The sequence below is a fragment of the Anabas testudineus genome, chromosome 12 (assembly GCF_900324465.2).
Source record: "Anabas testudineus chromosome 12, fAnaTes1.2, whole genome shotgun sequence".
In the NCBI taxonomy this organism is placed as follows: Eukaryota; Metazoa; Chordata; class Actinopteri; order Anabantiformes; family Anabantidae; genus Anabas; species Anabas testudineus.
The window spans coordinates 18,247,561-18,259,769 of NC_046621.1; the positions used below are offsets into that span (position 1 = coordinate 18,247,561).

The 12,209-nt window shown below is 38.3% G+C and overlaps 1 non-coding gene across 1 annotated transcript; it reads right to left on the minus strand.

The window, feature by feature from the left end:
• Positions 1–3,667: 3,667 nt before the first annotated feature.
• trnan-guu lies at positions 3,668–3,741 on the minus strand. Its single transcript has one exon. It is a non-coding gene; the product is annotated as a tRNA-Asn (tRNA).
• Positions 3,742–12,209: the final 8,468 nt, after the last annotated feature.

Below are 12,209 nucleotides of genomic sequence, written 5' to 3' on the forward strand. Positions count from 1 at the left end.
AATGATAGATTCATATGTAGATTTTCTGGTAACCAGAGGACAAATCAGAGGTCAACATTTTCAGCTTTTCTAACCACTTGTATTGAAAAGAGAAAGGAAACACTCCTTTTACGTGTCTGAGCATATTTAGCCTCCCCTTAGCTCCTGTAGACCCAAATGAATATACAGCTCATATAATTCTTATTTACTATAATGATAGAATAGCGGTGCAATGACATGAGGCCCATTTACAAAAAACAACACAGCTGAATGAGAGAGATCATTACTATGTCGCCTTGTTTTTAAAACAAGTCTTCTTTCACTATACATTTGAAATCTGTGAGCAATGCTCCTAAAATAAGAATCTGATTGCAGGTATACGTGGATTTCTGTAACCACTTTTTTAAGAGCATGAAAAATTTTAACTTTTAAAACTTTCTCTGAGTAACCTGGGTACTAACAGTTAACACAGTCAAGGACAGTGCATCAGTAGAAAAGGATACCAAAATGCCATTTATTTTGTTGTGACTAATAAATGCTTCTGCCTGCACACTGCAATCATTTATTTCCTTGAAATATAATGATTGACTGACTCAAAAATAATTGTATTTAAATTTGTTAGCTTTGAAGCATGGGGTTTTATAGTTGTCTACTTTAATTGTTTCTGTGAAAAGCACACTGCTATAATTTCTAATCAGGTAGATCATCATAGTAACCAGCTACACAGCTAAACTAATCCAAAGCACGCTAACATCAGTGCGTGAAATCAAAACCTGACGTCATCTCAATGAGTTCTAGGCAGCAGGTTGATCAGGATTATAACCTGATATAAATAGAAAAGTCTTGCAGAAGAGAGCAAAGAGATGGAAATCCTGCAGCTTTTTAAAGCACAGCTACTGATTTATATTATTTATTGATATAATTGATAAAGCATACAGTAGGCTGCACATGTGAAACTACCATAGTGAACAGCTGATAAAAGCTGGCCAAGCCTTGCTGGACAGGGTGTGGAGTTGTTATGACGTTCACACTGACTTCTCTTCCATGAGGAGAGTCTAATTTTGTCTATTGCTAATTCCTCATGCTGTGATCAGAATATCCAACACCTTACAGCCCAAAAGCAGCAGCAACCACCGCTCACTCTGCTTATGTTTATTGTCTCATCCAGCTCACCCAAGTCGCGCCCTTCGTGTGTACACTCTCCGTACTTGATTATGTACAAATAAAACCTCAGCATGAAGCTTGAATACACATTTCCACTATGAATAAATAGACAGACACCATTTTGTGGTGAGTGAAAGGGGAATAGTTGTTATGGCGACGAGTGGTAAAAGGCCACTTTGTTATAGATGCTGAAAGACTCACGTCTGTGAAGGGAGAGGACAGCATTTGGAGTTTACATCATGTCTGTGTGAGCTCTGTGTAGTTCTACTCCCCATTAACAGGGACAACTGTCTGCACTGCGATACAAACATGGAAATCTGATTCAGCATCGTTGGTTTGATTAAAAATTTAGATTTCAATTAAAACAGGAAAAAGAAAACTTAATTGACTTGTCTGAAAAAAACAAGCAAAAGACTACTGACATTTCTTAATGCAAGCATTATTAGAATTAGAAATTTGAACTGCTTAAGTGAACACAGCCAGCAGGTACAAAATTCATTTTACCAAATGTTTTACTGTAATTAACCTGCTCGCTCTAACTGTAGCCAAACAACATCAAGCTTGAATTATTTCACCTGCGATTATAAAACGAGAATAGAAACTAACTGTTTCCTGTATGAGAGCTCAGTCTCACAAAGAGTGGTGGACAATCTTATGATGTTGTTCTTTAAAGTTCAGTTAGATTGCGATCAGTGAACGTGTCTTCCCCTCAACTGCACCATCACATAAGAGACCTACGCAAACAATCTGTGGCCTATGTGCTGTCACTTAGTTTAGCTACGATTTCAAGTGGGTACAGCTAACCCAGAATGATCAGGGCTTTAAAGCTGCCTCCTAGACTAGACCCAGCATCAAATCGAGCAGCTAAATGAGCTGTCTAAACTGTTCAGCTCAGGGACGTCAGATGTCACAGAGCAATGGTTGCATCTGATTACATGCAAGCATATCCTGGCTGCAACAGAATTATAGGGCTCTTCCTGCAGCTGTTGTGAAAGTGTAAAGGTTTAGGGCCAAATTTACAAAAAAGCCCACTAGTTGGGCAGTGTTGGGAACATGAAATAGATCATTACGCTTATGCCAACCTGAATCTACAGTAAGCCGTCATGTTAGCTGACTGTCTTCCCTCCTTCTCTTGTCTACTCTGTATGATTTTGGTTGACAAATGCTGTTACATTCTTATACTTTTTATATAATCGTCACTCGAAAAGTGTTTGATTGCACACCTTTGTAGCTAACGCATAACAAGTTTCAAACAGACTCTATTGTCTACCTTTACTTTCCTCTCTGAATCTCAGTGCTTTAAAACAAGAGCATCAAGGCTTTTCTCAAACAACCATCTGTCTTTTTACTGAGAACAGAGCAGACATTTATGAGTCTCCTGATCAGTGTTGACATGCATCATTTCTCATACAATGTCTGGCTGAAGCAAAACAGTGTCCTTGCACTGATGCTCAAACATTTCCTAAGAAGATAATAAATGATCTAACAGCCATTGTCTCTAAATGTTCTTACCAGGCCTAGATGCTTCTTTTGAGAACTGTTAAGGGACTGAATATTACAAGGTCAATGATTCATATGACTTGCAAGCTTGCACTCTAGAAATAGCTGTCTGCTGTGACTCTCGTGGAGAGCTAAGACTGATAAAACAGTAAAACTGCCCAAGGCTTAAAAAAAAGAGCAGCGAGATGAAAGAAGACCATCTGATTTCTTTTTTTCTCTTTGAGTTTGTTTAATCTATTAGTAATAACTGATTGTTCCACTGTTACTGAACAGTGTTAGTCTAAAGACATCCTCTGGACAGGAAAACCTCCTAGAAGACTGTTGCGATTTCTCCCTTCACCCCTGTCAGTTGGTCTTCCTTCACTCGCTGGCTCATTAATCATGGATTCATTTCACCTATGTTTCCCATTCCTTTATAAGCTCTCATCACTCCTTTGTTCACTGCTGGTTTGTTGCACATTGGACTCCATCACACGTTTGTTCGTTTGTTTGTTCATTGGATTAACCTGGACTTCACCACACACTTGTTCATTTGTCGTTTTGTTACACCCTAGACTTTGCCTATGTTTGTTGACTTTTGTTCCCTGTTTGTGAGTTTGTATTTTCGCCTGCCATTGCAGTGACCTTTGTTGTTAATTTGTATGTTAGTTTTTGTCTGCTTTAGCGCATTCGATTTTTGTTGTTACTTTGTATTGTTAGGTTTGCGTGTTAATTTGTATTTTCCCTGCTTCATTTTGACTTACTACATACTTAATTATTGGCAGAATAAACACAGTTTGTTGCTACGATTAGTTTTTCCAGTATTTAGAAAAATAATAATAATGAATACTTTCTTGATCCACTTGGGGAAATTGTGGGTGGACAGCTGCTAGACGGTATGTCAGCGCAACACTACGTGGTTTCAGTGTCTTGTCCAAGGACACCTCAGCAAGTAGCCAGGAGGAGCAGGAATCAAACCACTCACCCTGGGGTTTGTAGGTGACTGCTCTATCACTTACTGCTACTGTAGATAGCATAAAAACTGCATCCCTGGGTGGGCTCGAACCACCAACCTTTCAGTTAACAGCCGAACGCACTAACCAATTGCGCCACAGAGACCTGTCCCATTGTCATATGCCCTTGAACAAACCAGACTCAAACAACCACCAGTCAGACAGGCCTGAATGACCAGTGAACAGTTGAACCTGATGAGCCATCACTGCTTCCCATTTGTCCACAGAACTTCTTTTCATTGGTTTTGTTCAAAATTATTTAATTTAAGGCTATATTTCAGTTTCAGTTAGGAGTAAGTTCCTTTCTGTTGATGACATCACATTTGACGATCTGTACAGCAGCTGAAATACAATAACATGATTTGAAACAAGAGATAGATTTTGGTACATACTGATCATATCAACAGAAACATAATGACTAAACATAAAGCTACCTTAAGAAAGGTAAAATAAAGTAAAATGTACATAATCTGTTATGTACATAGTTGTGTTATGATGTCACTAATATACAAAATAGTGTAAACCAAATCTAGTGACGTTTTGACTAAATTTGGCTACTTTCCAGTGAAATTAATTGGTTTGCTTTTAAATACATTTACATTTACATTTTGCAGACACTTTTTATCCAAAGGGACCTACAGTGAGGCTAAAGACTCCTACTGGAGGTAGGCTACAGCTGGATCGTGACAACTGGATTTGATTCTTGCATGGATGAAACGTTTCACTACTCATCTAAGTAGCTTCCTCAGTCTGAGAAAAGTGGCTGACCAGATTGAAGAACCTACTTGGATGAGTATCGAAGAAGAAGTTCAGGTGCCATGACTCTTCCAACTTCCAAATAACCTCAACTGGATGACTGAGACTCTTCACAGACACTACACCCCTAAATTTTCTAACACGACACAAGGAGGTGCAGCTTAATGCTAGCTGAGCTATTTTCTGGTATTACCAAGGTCGCACACAGGCGCCTACTCACTTTCCACTCACACCAACCGATCGAGGCAGATGGCTGCCCACCATGAGCCTGGCTCTGCTGGAGGTTTCTTCCTTTAAAGGGAGTTTTTCCTCTCCACTGTTGCCTAAAGTTTGCTCAAATATGACTGTTGGGTTTTCTATGTCTATTTATATATCTATATCTATTTTTGTATAATTATACTCTGTATACTCTGTCTTAAACCTTACACTGTAAAGTGCCTTGAGATAACTTCCGTTGTGAATTGGTGCTATACAAATAAAACTGAATTGAATTGAATTGAATTGTGGCCTATATTAGAAAATATATATATAAATTACCAGAAAAAGAGTTAAAATCTGCTTATAAGTCTCTTTATCAGGATTTTGCCATTTAATGTAGACATTAATCAGCCACAACATTAATACCACCTGCCATTCTGACACCTGTCAATAATGGTCTGCATTACATTTTTCACATGCTGGCATCTGTCCAACACAATATTAATACTACCAGGTGGATTTAATCTTGTGGGATATCAGTGGAAATCTGCAGACATGTTAGTCTAATGTGATTTCACCAGTAAGAATCAGATTCTCTATTTACCAGATTATTTCTATTGTCAGATCAGCTCAGCCTCTTAGAAATATTTTTACACCTACACCAAGCTGTAAACTGTGATTGAGAGATGTGAATGAGCAAGACCTGAGTACTAACAGTTCCATGGATACACAAAGAAAGACCATGCCAACAGGCCTCAGCTTTCTAAGGGCAAATTAGCATTTAAATGAACTTTGAACACAGCTTTTATGGGAGAAATGATGATGTTAGCATGAATGGATGCATCTGAGAAAGAAAATTGATGTGGGTGGATGGTGTGTACCTTGGTGTAAGAGCAAAGACCAGCAAATGCAGCCTAACACAGCAGCTCGCCTGGCTGCTCACGTCCTCTTCATCTTTCTCACCCGCCGTCAGATGAAAGAGGCTCAGCGGCAGCTGCTATCAGTGCTGACAGCTCCGGTCATGGCCACGGCGAGGAGAGCTGCTGGTGGAGCTGCCTCCACCAGCATACATAAAGCTGTCTGGTCCAGAGTGTCCTCATCCCTGGCTGGGTATCAAGCATGTCTGCATGGGCAGCTATCAAGTCTGCCTCGTTTGTTTCTTGTTCAGACAGAGATAGTGTAAAGCTGTGTGGTGATGGCTTCACAAGCAGTCACCCTCCCTCCTAGCAAAAGCTTACTGTATGACCCCCAGCCAGCACAATCACATTCCCACACTCCAGGTTGTGTGTGTGTGTGATGAAAGAGGATCCTCCTCACCGCGATAAGGCAAACTCACCAAAGGTTTTTCCTGGAACGATGACAGCCGGCGTTCTGTGTAGCCAAGCGAGAGACAAGTCATTTGTGTTCAATGCCTGGGCAAGCTCTGTCACTGCTTTCTGCCAGCTTGTGCTTCTGGTTTGAATGTAGCCACATAGGATAATGTATTCAAGTGTTGTCAGTGTAAACATGTGCTCAGAGTGTTTAACAAAGTGAAGAAAACTAAGCTTACACTACATCCTGTTAGACCTTACAGGGAACCAGACAGGACAGGCTCCCATCCATTGTGGCCCCAGCTTAGTGAATATATTGCGGGTAAGATGAATTTCAAAAAGTCTACACCACACACACACACACACACACACACACACACACACATCTACACATCCACTATCCCCTACCCTTCGAGCCTGCAAAATTCATGCACTTCAGCATATTATTTCAAAGTGTTCCAAAAACCCTTGGAAAGTGACTACACGCTTCAGGGTGAAAGATGATGTGGGCTTTGCGAGGTACAGTGTGCAGAAATACTCCACAAAATGGTTTCCTCTTTCCTCCCTGGTGTACTTGTACAGTAAAATGAAGAAAGAGGGGGGAAAAAAGAGGAGAAAGTCTGAGAAGAGCATTTTTCATTGTAGCCAAGGATTTAAAAGAAGCATGTAGTGTCTGTATTCCTTCTGTGGTGGGCTACAATCCCCCTATCCAGGACACTTTTTATGCTCCATATTGTGGTCTTTATCTATAATGTGGATGGTAAATAAATGAATGTCCAGCTTGCCAACTTGTAGTGAATTTCTCCTGGTGGGGAAGTTAACAGTGCAAAAAAAAAAAAAAAAAAAAAAAAAACTAGATATAATAACTAATTAATTATCTAAATCAGATGTACTTTTCACTTGATTTGGGCTACTCTGAATTACTGTTCCAGACAACTTAATCCACCAAGGTACCAAGTGCCTTTCTGTGTGGAATTTGCAAGTTCTCTGTTGTCTTACGTTGGCTAACTAAATCCTGCCACTAAAATTTCCTTAAATATATATTTTATATGACAGCTTCACACCTCATCACACATTTTTGGTTAATAAATGAATTATTTACCATATATACTGAGCATCTTTGGTATTTCAAAATTTTTCAAGGACAAATTAAGTTCAATTTGATTTGATTGCACTGATTGTAAACATCAGTTGAGCTGCCACTCAAAATTTTCTGTATGCTGAACTTTTTGAGTTCATTCATAATCACCAATGAGTGTTAACTTAACATGTCTTTAACTTTAATCTACTTAATATTTGGAACTGAAAGTTTAATGAGATGAAAGGCAGCAGACTGGGAATTCAGTGGATCAACTGTACCAATTAAAAGATGTTATGATGTGGATTGTAGCAAAATGTATTGTAAAAAAAAATGTGTTCAAAAAGAACAGAATTCATTTATTCATTTTCAACATGAATAATCAACTTCAATGGTTCTTCATTTTCTTCATATTTTTCATCCTTCATTTTGAGAATATACTGTGGATAGAAAATGTCTTACTATACCATACTTTCCGAAGAAAACATTATATTTAGGCTTTAAGACAAAAAATGAATATGCAACAGAAAACATCTATGTGCACCTATTTGTTTATTAATATTTTTTCTTTGGTGTAACAGAACACCAAAGGTACACATGGTTCTGTTGACCCCACAGACAATGCCAGCACAGACACCATCTAATGCATAATTCCAGCCCATTTTCATCTTAAATGAAAGAAAGAATATCAATAGCTAAAAAAATACATGGGAGTGCATCAAAATTAAAACAGGAAAAAAAAAAACTGCAATAAGAGCCGTGTGCAAGTTCAGAAGAGTTAATGAGTCCATGAATGAGGACGAAGATTTAGAAGAAAAAGGCCTCAGCTGAGGAAGCTGCAGCGTCACAAGATCTGCAATACAAAGCAGCGGCCCGGGCTCGAAGGAGGAGTCAGGGCTGTTATCTCACACTTGTCCAGGTCTTATGGGACTAATTAATTAGACTTGTGCATGTTTTGATACGGATAGAAACAGAGAAGAGATGGAGGGGAAGACGGGGAGAGGAAAAGAAAAGGAAGCGAAGAGGAATCGAAGGCTGTCTCAGGAGAATCCAGCCTGAATAATGACATGCTTTCCTCTTTCTGTGCCTCACCACCATCCCTCTGCTGCTTTCCTCAAAGGTGAACTGCACAAGGCAAAGGGAATTCTTCATAAAGAGTGGCGCCTGTATTGAGTTGTTGTGTTGCCAGAACATGAGTGTAGCTCATAGCTAGACCTCCCGCTGCCTTCCACATTGCCACCATGAACACAGTCATTAGCGCAACGTTGTTACAAATGAGTGGGCAACAGAATCACAGTTGGGAAGGGTTTCTAGAAGCATTACTTATCCAGGGATCAATTTTGCGTGTGATTAAACACAGTTAACTAATTATGGTGACAGCATGAGTTATGATTATGGGAAAATCATATGAATTACAACACAGCAGTGTAAAAACCCTGGCTGTGATTTATCTAGAGAGGGATCATTTGGGGGCCAGAGAAGAAAAATGGCATTAGCAGATGCAAAACATATTAATACATGGCTAATGAACATTGCGCCAAACAGCATTCGTCACTATCATGTTAATTTTGCATGACATTCATCAGAAAAAAGAAACACTGAAGAGGATGAGTGAAAACTAGCACCAGCACTGGTCATTTTTTAAAAAGGTCAGCTCACTTTTTTATGTAAAACATGCTAAAGTGTTTTTTCATAGAAATGAACACCATTAACTGTGGCAGAATGGTAATGTCAGGGAGGATAATTACTGGGTTAAGCTTTGTCTTTAGCAGCCCACAGTCAAACATTCATTGTCACGCTCCATTAACAGTATCACAGCAAGGACTTCACAGTCATGGCTAAAATGATAGTTAGGATAATGTTTCTTAATATTTAGATTTGGAGAATTTATGATAATTTTTGTCATTTATGTTTTTAATGTTTTTATGTTTAAACACTTTCAAGGGCTAGAACTACACTTTTAATTCTGTCTATTAAGAGACAGAATGAACTGAGTATCAGTGTTTCAAAATGCCTTAATAATACCTTTTTTCTCGTTCCATCTACAGTATGGTTCATTTTTTTGTCTTTGTATGCCACCACTGTGCTCTGCAATAGTCAAGTCTAGCTCCTGACCGGAATACTACTCAGCTGTATTTCACTTGCTAAATGTGAAACTGAAAGCAAACCACCCTCAAAACAAGTAAAGGCCTGAACCCAGCTTTTTGGTGTGGTATCTGTGGGTTCAGGTAGTGATGGCAAAAGAGCTGCAAAGTATCAAACCAGACAATTTAATCTATGATTGCTGATTTGTCCAACTGGGGATCTATTAGTAAAAATGGCTGTCATTTAAACAGTAAACATATTTTAAATATTTAAATGTATATTTTCTGACCATATTTAAACATATTGCAGTGTTCTATATATCCGTTGCTTTTATCTTTTCATACGCAAAAGGACATAAAAAAGTTCATATTGTCTTTGTGCCAAGAGAGATCTTTCAAGTCCCTTTGAGTCTAAATTTACCCATTTGAATGGACCAACAAAACAGGACATTCTCACAGGAGACAGTGGGAAATATTGTGTGTTGTAACAAAGATCATTCCAGAAGGTACCTTCTTATTTAACCTAACCCTGATTTTTCATGCCTTTCTACCCTCAACCACCAACAAATTGCATTTTTTGAAATGGCATAAAAATGTAAGGCAGCCCTTCAAATCATATTTTAAAGTTGAGGTAGTGTGTTTCCAGTGCAGTTACTGGTCCTAGCAACCTGCTTGTCTGTTGTTGTTGTTTTGTTACAACCTGTTTTTTCCTCTTTCCACTCATCCCAACCAGTAGAGGCAGATGGCCGCCCACCCTCACCCTTGTTCTGTTGGAGGTTTCTTGCATTAAGGGGAGTTTTTCCTGTCCACTGTATCCTAGTGCTGCTCAAGTGCTATAGTGGTTGTAGGAATTTCTGTATAATTCTATATAGTTATATACAATGTCCCCTCTAATAGTATATGAAAAAAATGGTGGATGCCACAAGTTATCTTTAGCTGCTCATACATGGCAGTTAAGTGTGAAGTTTAGTTTCAATTAAAATTCATAGGCACAGGATGTGTATCAGTCTGCTAGAAGTTTCATTACATTTCACTAAGCCATGCTCATATTGGAACAATCTAATCAAAACTGAGAAAAATTCAAGAATCTAGTCAAATCCCAGTTGTAATTAAACCCTGCTTACATATTCCATTTCTGTGACTTTAAGACAAGAAATTCACATGCTTCCTTCCTTACTACAGTATTTGTACTAATGATCTACTAACAATTAAAAATGTTCAGAACAAGCGTAGAGTCACTTTAGTCCTACAATTCTCATACTCCTGTATGTTCTTTGTCTGCTTACTTCTTAGGTTTCAGCTTATTGCATGTCCTCCAGTACCCACAGGTCTGGATCCTGTAGACTGTGGGAACCAACTGTTAGAAAATGTTTGAATAGATCAAACCCGGGCTATTCTGTGCCTCTAGAAACACATTTTCTTCTACAATGCTGTGCACAGGTGCAGGGTTACTGCTCTGCTGCATCTGATTTCTTACAACAAACTGTCAACAGCTTTTCTGTTGAACAAGGTCTAAGTGTAGCCTTTAGAAGAACACCTTTTAGAAAGCATGCATGAGAGGGTCAGAAGATTCTTATAAAGCTTTCAAAACTAACCTCAAGCTCATCAGTGTGCTATATGTGACAAAAATAAAAAAAATATATATTTTTTTTTGATTAATTGTGAAATTGTTATACGTGTGATACTCATCATTAGATTTTATCACAAGATAAGACATTTGCCATGTTGTCATTGCTGGAAATAACACAAAGCTGCAGGTGTACTGATGCAATGTTAGTTAATACTCTTGCTTTATGTTTGAATCCATTTAAGGAGTGGGTTTAGGGGGAACTGAAGCCTTACAAATGCACTGTCAGAGAGTGCTAGAGAGACTATTTTTCTGATTAGGAAGAGGCTGCATTGTAGACTGTCAGGCTGGAATAATATGAGCTATGATGCTGTGATAATAAAATAAAAATGACTCTTTAGCCAGTCTCTAATTGTAGCTTACTAATCGCATGCTCCTACAGTATGTTTGTACATAAATTTTAGAACAATGTCACACCACAACTAATGTAGGTCACAACGCAGTCATTGACCTGAAGAGCATGACCTGCCTTTTCAGAGAGAAAATGCTGCCAGATAAAACCTGGACAGGAGGAAGACATGCCAAGAAAAAGAAAAAGAACAGACAGAAGACATTAGGACAAGAGACAGACATGGCAAGAGATGAGAAAATGAGGAGGAGTGAGTGAGGAGAAGATGAGGATGAAACACAATGACAAAGAAAAACAGAGAGGGAACAAAAGCAGGGAATGACAGAGATAAAGAGAGGCTAAATGAAGATCCTGATATACTACAGCTGGACCTCTGGGAATGTTTTTAATGTCACAGCATTCGTCATAACAACATTTAATGTAAATAACACTTTTTTAGTTTTTAGTAACATCTCTCATAACATTTTCTATAAAACTAAACTGCAAATGTAACTACATCATGTAAGGAATACAACTGGAACTTAATTTCATTTTCTTTTAACATAATGATATAAGTAGACAATTGACATACAGTAAACAGCAAGTGGAGACATTAAATATAATGTGCCTAAAATACTGTAATAACACAAACATAATTCTGATATTTAATGTCTTTAATGAGAACAAACATTAAAACCTCATAGTGCAGGTGAAAAAAGTATGTGATACCTAGATTCTTATTAAGTAAATAAGTTTGTAGGTGTGGACTAGAACTACTTTGACTGATAAATACCACTCAAACTTTTTGAATTTGCTCCACACAAGTTGAATAAGAATAATCTGTGAGCCATGCCTCGGCAAAAAGAGCTTTTTCTAGATATACAATCAAGAATTGTTGCTTTACATAAAGTTGGAAAGGGTTACAAAGAGATTTCAAAGACTTTAAAAATGTCACCAATCTACAGTTAGTCAAACAAACTACAAACAGAGACACTTTGGGACTGTGGCTACTCTAACAAGTAGTGGGCGGCCAGTCTAATTAACCCTAAGAGCACAACAAACATTCATCAATGAGGTAAAGAAACAACCCTGAGAGACAGTCAAAGATTTGAAGACATCATTGGAACTGGTTAACATTTGGTTGAGTCTACAGTAGGTAAAACATTGAACAAGCAGGGTGTCTATGGCAGGAC